Raw genomic sequence first — 14,338 nt, forward strand, 5'->3', positions numbered from 1 at the left:
CTTTAGCCTTGTTGTAAAGGTGGTCTGGTGGTGCTGAATTCCCTTAGCAAAATTCCCTTAGTAAATCTTTAGTTTCTCTGTTGAATCTGGAGAGCCTTGATGGGTAAAGTATTCTTGGTTGTAGGTTTTTCCCTTTCACCACTTTAAAATATCGTGCTACTCCTTTCTGGCCTGCTGAGCTTTTGCTGAGAAATCAGCTGATAACCTTATTAGGATTCCCTTGTATGTTATTTTTTGCTTTTCCCTTGTTGCTTTTAATATTTTTTCTTTGTCTTTAATTTTTGTCAATTTGATTACTATGTGTCTTGGTATGTTCCTCCTTGGGTTTATCCTATATGTGGCTCTCTGAACTTCCTGGACTTGGGTGACTCTTTCCTTTCCCATGTTATGGAAGGTTTCAGTTATCATCTCTTCAAATATTTTCTCAGGTCCTTTCTTTCTCTCTTCTCCTACTGTACTCCTATAACGCAAATGTTTGTGTGTTTAATGTCCCAGATATATCTTAGCCTATCTTAATTTCTTTTCATTCTTTTTCTTTATTTTGTTCTGCAGCAGTGATTTCCACCATTCTGTCTTCTTATCTGATAAGAAGATAAGTGAACAGGTCACTTATCTGTTCTTCTGCCTCAGTTACTCTGTTATTGATTCCTTCTAGTGTATTTTTTCTTGTTTTGTTTCAGTTATTGTATTGTTCACCTCTGTTTGTTTGTTTTTGATTTCTTCTAGGTCTTTGTTAAACATTTCTTGTATCTTCTCAATCTGTGCCTCCATTCTTTTTATGAGAACTTGGATCATCTTCACTATCATTACTCTGAATTCTTTCTCTGGTAGATTTCCTATCTTCACTTCACTTAGTTGTTCTTCTGGGGTTTTATCTTGTTTCTTCATCTGGGATTTTATCTTGGTCCTTCATCTTGGTTACATTCCTCTGCCATCTCATCTTGTCTAACTATCTGTGATTGTGTTTTCCATTCAGCAAGCTGAAGTGTTGTAGTTCTTTTTGCTTCTGCTGTCTGGCTTCTGGTGGATGAGGCTAAGAGGCTTGTGCAGGCTTCTTGGTGGGAGGGTCTAGTTCTTTCCCAGTGGTGGGTGGAGTTGGGTCTTGTCCTTCTGGTTGGCAGGGTCATGCTCAGGAAGACTTTAAGCAGCCTGTCTGCTGATGGGTGGGGCTGTGTTCCCACCCTGTTGGTTGTTTGACCTGAGGCATCATGTCCCAGCACTGAAACCTACAGGTTGTTGGGTGGGGCTAGGCTTTGGTGGGGGAAGTGGTGGCCTCCAGGAGGGCTCATGCCAATGAGTACTCACCAGAGCTTCCTCTTCAAATGTCTTTGTCTCCACAGTGTGCCAAAACAACCCTCCCTCCACCTCCACAGGAGACACTGCTATACTAGCTGATAGGTCTGGCCTAGTCTCTTATGAGGTCGCTGTTTTTTGGAGGATCCTGGTTCACACTATACCTTGTGGGCACCCTCTAAGAGTGGAGTTTCAGTTTTCCCCAATCCTGTGAAATTCCTGAGATCAAACCCTGCTGCCTTCAAAGCCAGATTCTCTGGGTGCTCTTCTTTTTGTTACCAGAGTCCCAGGCTGGGAAGCCTGATGTGGGACTCAGGACTTTCACTCCTGTGGGAGAACTTCTGTGGTATAATTATTTTCCAGTTTGTGGGTTGTCCACCAACGGAGTATGGGATATGATTTTATTGTGATTGCGCCCCTCCTACTGTCTCATTGTAGCTTCTTTGTCTTTCGGTGTAGGGTATCTTTTTGGGTAGGTTCCAGTTTTTTTGTTGTTGTTGATAGTTGTTCAGCAGTTAGTTGTGATTTTGGTGTTTTTGTAAGAAGGGGTGAGCTCACATTCTTCTACTCCACCATCTTGCTTGTAAGTCTCAAAAAATGATCTTAGAATATAACATTAATACAGTGGAATACAAAGTCCAATGTACTGTATCTTCCAGTTTTGTAATAAATTCAAGTTTACATCTATATGTACACACATAGAAATACACATGTGAACACAAAGTTAGGAGGATATACACCAATAATTTAAATGTGGGCAACTGAAGTGATAAAATAAGTGATGTTTATTTTCTTTTCTTTATGCTTAAATACTTACTAAAATTTTTACAAGTAGTACATACATTATATTTATGAACATAAAACAATAAAATTGGGCTTCCCTGGTGGCACAGTGGTTGAGTCCACCTGCCAATGCAGGGGACACGGGTTCATGCCCTAGTCTGGGAAGATCCCACGTGCCATGGAGCAGCTGGGCCCATGAGCCATGGCTGCTGAGCCTGCGTGTCTGGAGCCTGTGCTCTGCAATGGGAGAAGCCACAACAGTGAGAGGCCTGTGTACCACAAAAAAATATATATATATTTTAAAATCAAGTTGAGAGGGATCACAGATTCTATTCAATCCATTTCTCTTATTTTATAGTTGAGGGAAGTAATGTGTAATGGCTTTGTCAAGTTGACACAATACATTCAGGCCACAGATGGACTAATTCCACTTCTCTCGCTTCTGATCTAAGGATTTTTCAATTAGTGCTCTCTTACAACCTTTTACTGTACTCTGTTGTATCTATATCCTAGGGACTTTTTATATTTCTCTTAGGAGTTGACTTTTACACATAACTTTAAAGCTCTTTGAAATTTGAAATTTATAAATCTGATAGTAAAGCTGTGGAAGTAGAAGGATGCCTAGAGCTGGATTCTGCACAGAATAGCCTAGACATCTCTGGTAGGCAGAGATCAGTACCTGGGATGTCTGAATGGAGCTTCCAAGGCACTTGAGGAGGCCAGGAAAGACAGGACAAAAAGACAGATTTAAAAACTGGCTTCACAATAGATAGCATATGGGAATCTTAAAGGGTGCTGATTCAAGTTGGAAAATTGATAGACCAGAAATAATGGATTTAATTTGGAGTTACATAAAAATCAGTTTAAATAGCAGCAGGGGGGAAAGTTTTTAAGAAGAGCTGGTTTTAAGAACCACCAGGGAACAGAATAATCCAAAAGACTGTAGAAACAAATAACAAAAATACATCAGCTCTTGATCAAATCAGAGATTAACAAATATGTTTTAAAAGTGATTTAGTGACACATGAATCATTGAAAATCCTGTTGAAGATAGGAAAAAACAAAAAGAACCAAATAGAGATAGTTGAATCATAAGCTAATCTAAGTCAGTTTTTGAATATTCCTGAATTATATGAATGCCAAATTAATTCCCTAAAAACATTGTTTTTGTTCTTTTAAAATATAAGCATACAATTTTTCAAATGTAAAGGAAATAATATCATAATGAACTTTTGTATATCTACAAACCAGATTTTAAAATTAAATATTAAAAATAAATTTTAGATTTAAAATTCTAGTTTTAAAAATAAAATTCTAGATTTTAAAATATAAATATTTTGACATATTTACTTGCTTATTATTTATTATTCCTAACCATTTGCAATATGTTTCAGACATCTTGACACTTCACCTCTAAGTACTGTTATCATGCATCTCCTAAAAATAAGCACAGCCAGAAATTTCACAATAATATCAGTAAAACCATCACTTTTATTTTACTAGTTTTCTTTATAGTTGATTTGGTCAGTCCACCATTAATACAACAATTTGGTTACACCCACACTAGAGGAAAACATATTATAATTTCTCTATTCTGTAGTATTTACTCTAGCACTCTGCAGATTATAAATTCTATAAATAAATTATTCACAGGAATGTCAAAGGACCTCTAAGACTGGAAGGCATGTTAGTCCATAATGATGCTGTGATCTACCATGGGTATTGAATACAATTTTACTACTAACTTTGTAGAACTTGGAGTATGACTCTTGTCATTTTATCCTGTGTATGTGAAAAACACAGATCACTGCAGTGACTCTGGAATATGATGCAGCTTTACAAGCTTTGATGATAATGAAAAGTTCTATCACATTATCATTATTTTACTCCTAGCTACATATACATCTTCAGTTTTCACATTTTGCCAATCTGTAATCTGGCTTCCTGGTTGTTGAACTTAACCATTTATCCTAGTTCTAAGGGTGCCTATTAATGACTTTCTGGAACAGGTGCTGGAGCCAGTTACCACTGAATAGTTTAAAGTTTGCTGGGCTAGGGTTTCAATTGATCTGATCTCGGAGGCTGCAAGGGTGATGTACAGGGCCATGGTCTCCCTTTCACCCTTCCCCTCCCTTCCTCCCTCCCTGCCTCCTTTTTTCCTTCTTTCATTCTTCTGTTCTCTTTTCTCTTACATTTTATTTAAAAATTAAAGCTACAAGAAAGCTGAAGAAACATTGAATGACCATAATGCCTCCATCAAGGTTCCCAAGTATTTATAATTTGCCACGTTTGTTTTTCTCTTAATATACATGTTCCTAGACATTTGTGTACTTTTCTTTGAAAGTTTGGCTCAGACATGTTGAACCTTCCTGAACTGAACACTTAATAACCCATTATGATTCCATTATGACTGTATATTCCTTATCTGGTTACATAGTTCAAAGAAATAATTGCACAGGAATAATTTTGATAGAAATTTTCCTGAATTTCTTGAAAGACAACTTTTCTTGAATTTCTCATAAGGCAAAATTTTTGTGTACATTTTATTAAATCTATAGTAAAAAAAAATAGTAAATATACAAAACAACCAGTATTACATATCTCAGAATAGAAGAATAACAAGCACTAAAGAATAAGATAACACATACAGTTGATATAATTTCCTTTTTAACATTATTTTCAAATTTATTTTAATGATAATATATAATCTGGCCTTTCCCCAGACTCAAATCTTGTGCCAGCTCATCATGCTGATCAGCTGATTATCAGGCTCTGACTTAGTGATCTTTAATAGCTTTAGAATGTTCACTCATCTTACATCCCACTCTTTATGGTCATTGATCTTATTATGGAGTTCTGACTCTCTAGGGCCTTTGAGTCTCTTGGAATTAGACTAGCACATCAATTTTGCATTAGCATTTCTTTCTAAGGATTGCATGTGAAAATTTAGTTACTCTCCAAGGCTGCTATCTATTTTTAAGAAGAAGAAAACATATAGGGTGCTTCTAGAAAATATAAAGAATAACTTCACTCTTATACTAATGGACAAAGTAGGAGAGCCTAGAAAGACAAAATGAGGGATAGAAGGACTGGAATGCAAATGTGTGGCTCTTCGGAATACACTTAGGGAAGCTAGAAATGTTTTCTAGACTTGGGATAAAATAAACAAAAAAAATTTAAAGCCTAAGGAAAAGGGGGTAGGAAGGAGATAAAGAGGTAGAAGATGATAACAGACATTCTCCAGCAGGCAGGAGCTGAGGGGCTGAGATCCATGAACACTGGACAATGATTAAGTGGCTCATTGGTAGGAAGAGTTAAGACGGTTTGATTTACATTTGACATCAAGATCATTGTTCTAAAATGGAAAATATTCATACACAACTTTACATCTGTCAGAGTTTGATGTGGGCAGATCATAATTAATAATGAGATTGTCTATCAAATTTAGAGTATCTCTACATGTGAAATTGAACTGAGAATCTATTTGGTAGAAACTTGAGTGGCTTTACTAAGTATTTTATATTGTCTGCTACCTCTTGGATACAACTATATACTTACTAATGTTGAAGGAGTTGAGTGTTAGAAATCACAAGGGCCAAACTGGATTGATTTGCCTTTGTCTCTGATTTGACATTCATTTGTAAACTACCTTGGCTTATGCCTAACTTTTCATTCCCATAAGTCTTGTTTTCTCCCATGGACATTAAGCTCCTTGACAACAGTAATTGAATACTGTGTATCTTTTTCTATATTTGCATTATATCCAGAGTGTTCCCTCAATACATCTTTTCTGAAAGAATAAATTACAATAGAAAATTAAGGGGGCAGGTATTTTTTCAGATACATATAAATCTGAGAGACACTGGAACATGAAAATTTAGTGAATCTCTTGTTGTCTATAGGACACCTTCTTAACTTATTAACATGGCCCTCTACAATCTCAAAATGTTTAGCATTCTCTACCTCACCATTCACCCCATATTCTCAAACACTGAACTAGTTGCCATTCCACAATATACCACAGAATTTCCTCTTTCCATGACATTCCTTCTGGAACAGTTTAGCACCACAATTTTCCTGACACTCAAAATCCTACTTACCTTTCAAGCTCCCTGTAATGTCCATTCCTTCCTTCACACCTCAACATCAAAATTCATCTCTCCTTCATAATGTGTAATTGTATGCCTATAGCTATTTTTGTAATTACAGTGTAAATAAGTTAGCTGTTAACTAACCTGGTGGATAAAAGATATCAGTCAGTCTCTGTTTTATTCATGATTTTATCTCACATGCATATTTTCATGACAGGCACTGACAGAAACATCAGTCAGGGCCATTAGGACTACTACTGTCTCACTTTCTTCCAGTGCAACCATCTCCAGCATTTCCTATAGAAAATTAGGAGAAGGCTGCTTGAGAAGAGGAACAGGCATATAGCTCTTTCAGTTTATTCTGGTTTTGATCCTGCAGGGGCAATGTAATACATTCCAAAATCACCATTTGTTATCTTCAGAAAGAGGACTATATACTTATTGAATGTCCTGAAATGACATGCAGCCTAAAGAGCCAGTCCACTAAGTTTCAAGGTCAGTTTAGTTTAAATACCAAACTTAGGGAATGGCACAAAGGAACCTCCTGAACCAGTGAGAATTGTGACAAGAGTTAACTGACCTTGAAAGCATTATTTAGTTTAAAAAACATGGATATTTACATTTTAACTGTAGTATTACTTTAGTTATTGTGTTTTTTTAAACAAATTTATTGGAGTATAATTGCTTTACAATGGTGGGTTAGTTTCTGCTTTATAACAAAGTGAATCAGTTATACATATACATATGTTCCCATATCCCCTCCCTCTTGCGTCTCCCTCCCTCCCACCATCCCTATCACACCCATCTTCTAGGTGGTCCCAAACCACGGAGCTGATCTCCCTGTTCTATGTGACTGCTTCCCACCAGCTATCTATTTTACGTTTGGTAGTGTATATATGTCCATGCCACTCTCTCACTTTGTCACAGCTTACCCTTCCCCCTCCCCATATCCTCAAGTCCATTATCTAGTAGGTTTGTGTCTTTATTCCCGTCTTACCCCTAGGTTCTTCATGACTTTTTTTTTTCTTAGATTCCATATATATGTGTTAGCATATGGTATTTGTGTTTTTCTCTTTCTGACTTCACTCTGTATTACTCAGCCATAAAAAGAAACAAAATTGAGTTATTTGTAGAGAGGTGGATGGACCTAGAGTCTGTCATACTTTAGTTATTCTTATTGATATTTGCCTTTGCCTATGTTAGTTCCTATTTGCATATATGTATATAAAATATATGCAAATTAGTAAGATTTATATTGAGAAATGTACAAGTATTTAAGTATATTTAATGTGCCCAATCAACACATATTTTGTTATTTGCACTGCTCGTGTGGAAAATAAATTAAGATCAGAAGGTTTGTTTTTAGTCTAACTTAGATTTAGGACTGTTTCATCAACACTTTGATATCCCAGTGAGTTTTTTCCTACTCTACAGACATTTAATATTTTATTGTATTTTTAACCTCTCACTTTCCAAGATTTAAGCTTACACTTGAAAACACTGATGCAAAATAAATTAATGATGGGGCTTCAGAATTGTTGGCACCAAAAAGTTAATCAAGCAGTTTTTAAGGAGTGTACCCATCTCAGAGACAAGATGGATTGATGTTTACTTCCTTGCTTCTAGTGATACAAGAGAGTAAGTAAGTTCTTGTCTCATCACAGAAAGAATTCAGAGATTAGACAGGGAGGTCAAGAAAGTAAAGTGAGGATTTATTAAGTAATAGTACATTCTCAAGGGGAGAGCAGGCAGATTCAGGTAAGTAGCTGTCCTGAGTTTATTTGCCAGGCAAAGAAACTTCTCTGTGTGGTGTATGAAGACCAAAAACAAACAAACAAAAAAAAACAAATTAGTGAAAAATGTGGACTCAACACCATATCAGATTATTTCTCATTTTATTCCCACTGGATTTTTGTACTTCCCTTCCCTTCACAGCACTATATTTTCTCTTTGTTTGTCTTATAACCTTCTTGGTCATATGGAATAAAACAAGGATTTTACAACTCCATTTCCAATGAACACATAAGAGCTTTTGAATTAGATATTTTGTTGTCTTGTGTGTTGTTACTCCCAGTGGTAACTCTTGGGGTTATAAATGGGATAGGGTGATTAGACAATTTCCAATGGAACTTTATTTTACAGCTCATGGAGGTGTGTAAGGTTAAAATCCATAAAGGCTGTTACAGAGGGCCAAACTTGGGAGGATACTCCTCCGTGATGAAATACACCACTTTAAATGAATTTATATCACCTTCATCTTCCCCGTCATCATCCAAGACACAATCCTGCAATCACTATCTTAGAGTTAGAGACTTGTTTAATTATTATTTACTCCTTTGTTTCATTTTACTAATGAAGGACTAAGGCCCAGAGAAGTAAACTGATTTTCCAAAAAATTATAAGCTGTGATGAAGAGATAAGAATTGACTTCAGTTCTCCTGTTACTCTGAATGTTTTTCAAACATTCCTCTATTACTCTACTTTACAGACTCCTTCTTGAAGGGTATAGCCAAATACCATCTCTCAGATCACTTCCTTCTGTTCACATCTTAAACATTTAGAAATAGGAAGGCAGTATACATAGAGTATTAGAACATGGACTCCATCCAGAATTCCTGGATTTGAATATTGCCTCTTGGAAAACTACTTAATATCTATGATATCAATTTCCTTTATGTAAAATAGAGATGTAATTAGGGCTCTGCAGAGAAATACATAATAAGATATCTATATATCACTATCTCTATTTCTATCTCTATTACTCTATCTCTCCACCTCTCTCTCTCTCACCTTAGAAATAGATTTATTAAAACAGAACTGGTACACACGAATGTGGGGGCTAAGAAGTCCCATGATCTGCTGTCTGTAAGCTGTAGACCCAGGAAAACCAGTAGTTTACTTTGAAGGCTTGAGAGCAGGAGAACTGATGGTGTAGGTTTTAGTCTGAGTCTAAACACCTGAGAACCAGGAGCACCAAGAGAAGAATACCTTTGTGTCAGCTCAACCAGGTAGGCAGAGAATAAATTCAACCTTCTCCCACCATTTTGATCTATTCAGGCCCTCAATGGATTGGATGATATTCATGAACATGCACATTGGGGAGGGTCATATGTTGAACTCAGATCATCAATTCAAATTCTAACCTCCCAGAAACACCTTCACAGACACACCCAGAAATAATGTTTAAGTGGCTATCTGGGCATCCTCTGCTACAGCCAAGTTGATACATAAAATTAACCCTCACTAAGGTGGTAAGAATTTTAACTACTTTATAGTATTTTCATTAAGATTAAATGAATATATATATATATATATATACACACACACACACACACACACACACACACACACACACATATAATTTAAAATTGAGACTGGCACCTATAACAAAATAAACACAATATAGATATTACCTATTAATATTAGGAACATATGAACCTATGTGAAGATACACTTATGCCATCTTAGGGGATATATTACTTAGAGAGTTCTCCATTTAGTTCACCTAAGACCAGTGTCTACCTAGTGCAGTCACTATTTGCATAATCCTTTCAGAAATATGCTTCTCTTTTTAGTTTTCCCTTCATATATGAACTTTCCAGGGTAACCTTCAAGATCATGCAGAAAACAGGCTTTGTTATCAAATATCTAGGGCCGGTTAAGGTGGTGTCCTCTAAGCCTGATTCTTTTGAGATTCTAAACATTGTGTGTGTGTTGATAATTACAATATTTCAACACATTTCTAGAAACTTAGTATAAAAGCAAAATAGTGAAAAGCATTTCTTTTTCTGCTGTGTTGTTAAAATTTGGAAAACTGCAAATTTCCTAATTACTGGTAGATGGCAGCCCTGTGCTGCTGGTAAGAAAGAATAAGGACTGAGTTACAGTCAACAGTTTCCTTGATTCTGAGCATTATTCAATGAGTAGATTACTCTCATAAAAAGCCAAAATACAGAACTTTTAGAGAGCCTGACAAAATATATTGTTGAAATAGATAATAATATTAAATAATAAATAAAAAAGAGGCAGTTTTTACTAGGGTCCAATTTTCATTAAAAAAAGTCCAAATTGATAAGGATTTAGAATGAGAAGACATGAGCTTATGTCCTGCATCCTCCATCTAGTAGCTGCAACTTTATGAAGAAGAGCACCCTGAGCTTAAAATTTATGTAATCTGTAAAATGGAAATAAGAAGTTTTTTCACAAGCTTGTTTATAGCATCAATTTAGTGATTGCTGGAAAGTACTGCTTTTAAGCTTTTTCACCAAGAGTCTTTATTTTCAACACAGAATTAATTCTTACCTGTCACGGTAGAAATGTAGTCCCAAATAGAGTACAGAAGGAAAATGTAAATGAAGTCTTCCTGTGTGGTTTTGAAAATGAATCTTTTCTACTGCAGAGTGTAATCATATTTGTGTAAATGTAAAAGTAAAGGTTTATTTTTATTTTTTTTAGATTCAGAAACTAATACAACATTGTAAAGCAATTATACTCCAATAAAGATGTTTTAAAAAAAGTAAATGTTTAAGTGACAACATTATGTAAATTTCTAAACTTATTTATTAATATATAAAATCCCAGGTTCTGTGTCTTTTTCATAGTGGGCATTAACAAATTGGATTTTTTATTTTATTAATATGCAAGGGCCAGAAACTTTGCAAGGCGGATAGTGTTTCACCTTCATAATACCTTTTTAAGTTGTATCAGATCTTCAATTCACATTTAGAAAAACAGTTTTAGCAGTGATAAATATTTGCTTAAGGTCACATGTAAATGGAAGAGCCAGAATTTGGACTCTAGTCTTACCTCTGTGGCACAAATGAATTGTAATTTAAGGAAAATTATTTAATATCTCTGAGCTTGCAGTGATTAGCATGTCATTTGGATAGACATTTTTCCTGGCCAACTATACCATTGTGTTACATGTAGAAATTTAAGTAAATAAGACTCTCTACAGCTATGATGTTACCATTGAATGATGTTGAACAGAAATTTTTTATTGTAATTTCTCAAACAGTAAGAAAAAAGGCAGTGAGTACTCTCACCTTCTAAACAGAGGAGCTTGATACTCCCTTACTAGGAGATGACTAAGCCGTTCTTTTGAGCTTTGCCACCAATATTCTTTCAGTCTATAAGCAGAAAGCATAAATAGGGGAGTCCTGGAAGAGTAGCTCAAAAGCCTAGAGAATATGTTCTTTGGCTGTTGTGCTTCTTTTGCATGCAAATAGGATAGCTTATAGAGACCAGCATTGCTTGTCTGAGAGACTGAAAACATTCTCAGGCGGATGCTTGCTGAGGTGTAGAAACTCAGTGGAATTCAGTGAAAGTCCTTTGAAGAATTTCACATAACGCTGGAAGCACACAGAACATACAATGTAGGTTATACCTAAATACAAAGACTGGTGTCTGTTTATTACCTGAAGAGTTTTGAAGATGGAAGCTAGCTGAATTAGGTTGAACAAACCATATACGACATACATTGTAAAGTAAATATTTTAATTGAATTCAAGATGGAAAGTTATAGATTCCTTTTTATAATTTTCAGAGAGAGATGGCATGATTTATCTTCAGAATATTCTGGCCACTGCATGGAGATGAGTCTATCACATGGAATAAAAACAGGGTGATCTTCAGGAGATTATTGCAGTGAGAGGTGTGTACTGACCTAGGGTGTAGCAACTAAAATTTACATATCTCCCTCTCCTTATTTTTTTTAACATTCCCTTAGGAATTAGATGAAAATGATCATACATTTTGATAAAAAGTAGTTCCTATAGAGTAGGAATAATCAACAGATATAACAATCAGGGTGGGAAAGTGGGCACTATTTTATTCCTAATGTGTGAGGTGCTTTTGATTTGAGGGACCCTGATAATGTACATAACTTCCTCACTTTCTACTAACAGAAGAATAGGCACTTGTTATTGCCTTGGCACTCAATGCTTGCAAGGAGAGACAGGAAGGTATCCGTGGTTGTCTTGAGCGGACTAGTAATTTGCTGTTGCATCCCTTCCAACTTTGAATACAAAATTATCATGTATTGTTTAATATTTCTTAAAATACAAGATGAGAACTGTTTGAGGAATAGAAGATGAAGATATTGTGGTGATATACTCTACCTCCTCTCCATAATTAAGGAAATCCAAAGCCATATCATTTCAGAAAAATGTTTTTTTTTAAGAAGGGTTAAGTTGGAACGAAGTGAGAGAGTGGCATGGACTTATATATACTACCAAATGTAAAATAGATAGCTAGTGGGAAGCAGCCACATAGCACAGGGAGATCAGCTCGGTGCTTTGTCTCCACCTGGAGGGGTGGAATAAGGAGGGTGGGAGGGAGACTCAAGAGGGAGGAGATATGGGGATATGTGTATATGTATAGCTGATTAACTTTGTTATAAAGCAGACATGAACACACAGTTGTAAAGCAATTATACTCCAATAAAGATGTTTAAAAAAAAAAAAAGAAGGGATTTTCGCTAACTCAAATTGTTTTGCTAGAAGGTCGCTTAAAGGTCTTGCCTCCCATTTTAAGTTCTTACTGAAGTATTTTTCCCAGCCATACATTTTACTCCAGTCTTACACCTCCCCACCCACCTTCTTTTTTTTTTTTTTTGTAATTTAAGACTATTTGTAATGCTTTCAAGCCCCTTATAGGTTAATGATCAGAGAACATGTCTAGTTGGCTTGCCCTGTAATCCAGATTTTCTAATAGATGTTGGCTTTTTGGCTATTTACTTAATATTTCTGTACTTAAGAAAGATGAACCTTGTACCATTTGACCAGTTGGTAAGTATAGACTATAATGATCCAAGTCTTGAATGAGACAATGGTCCTTCAGAGAGTCAGTCCTTCTGGCATGTTCAATGGCTATGCAAAAGTAAGAGAGATCTCACTTATAATTAATTTGAGTATATTCAATCATCAAGTAAGAGGAGTTTTCCAAGTGGAACCAAGATTTAAGGCAAACTTTTCATAAAATCCATAAAAAAATCAAGAAGTATTATCACTCTTCCTGAAGGCAATAGTTTTGAATAAAGAAATCATGTACTTTGGTGTTGAGTATGTGTTATATATAGGACACTAGGCGCATGATATTCAGACAGAGAAATTAGATAACATGAAACATTTCCAATTAAAATCTCTCCAAAGCACTGCCTTCATTTGAGACCTGCTGCCAATTTCAAAACTATACAGGCATCACGGATGCCAAGGAGGGTCTTGCAAATTAACCTCTATTACATGATCAGAAGGAAAGAGTCAAAGAAAGTAGAGAGATCATTAATCTTTGAATTTGTCTTGAGGTCACCTCTGCAGGAGGTGGGAGCTCAGACAGGAAGTAAGAAATCTGGGAAACCTCACATAGAGATTTGCTAATGAAAAAACTGATGGGAAAGGGAATGTCACATCATTCACCACTGATTGTCTGGATATTACCAAATTTTATAGTGGAAGACACTAGATCCTTTCTTTAACGTACTTGGCCTTTAAACAGAAGAAAACATAGCATTGCCCTATCTTACTCCCTGGATGAAACAATTCACATCGTGTTTCTGCAAAGAGAAATAGAATAGTTATGAGCATGAGCTTCAGAGTCAGGTGAATCAAGCTATGCTCCTGACTCCCTTATGTATTGCATGGAAAAGTTGCTTAAATTTACTGAGACTCATTTTTCTCATCTGCAAAATAAGGCTAATAATACATAATCACATTGTTGTTTCAATATCAGGTGAGATAATATTTATAAATTGTTCAGCACAATGAGTGAATGCTATCTGTTACAGTCATTAGGCTGACCCATCAACCATGGGATGAAAATTCTGTTTCTCTCTTTGTTAGTTAAGAACCCTTGGAATCACAAAATTCAAGAAGAGAAAGTTAATATCCTGGATGTAACATATGTTGTAACAATTTTGCCTCAATTTGTCCTTCCACCTTTAGCAGTTATCAGCCCCTGGTACACACTAGAATCACTTGGGATGTCTTAGAAGACACAGGTTCTAGCCCATTCTGATGAAGTAAACCACAGTCTTAGGTGGTTCTTTGTGTAACAGTGTTTTAAGTATCACTGCTAAAACTCACCAGAACTCATTTGTGCACAGCATCTGAAGATTTTCTGTATTACAACAGAAGCACTTTTCCTGTAAAGAGCTCACTCTCAGCAGGGTTGAA

Source organism: Mesoplodon mirus (genome assembly GCF_964341445.2).
Source record: "Mesoplodon mirus genome assembly, chromosome: 7".
Classification (NCBI taxonomy): domain Eukaryota; kingdom Metazoa; phylum Chordata; class Mammalia; order Artiodactyla; family Ziphiidae; genus Mesoplodon; species Mesoplodon mirus.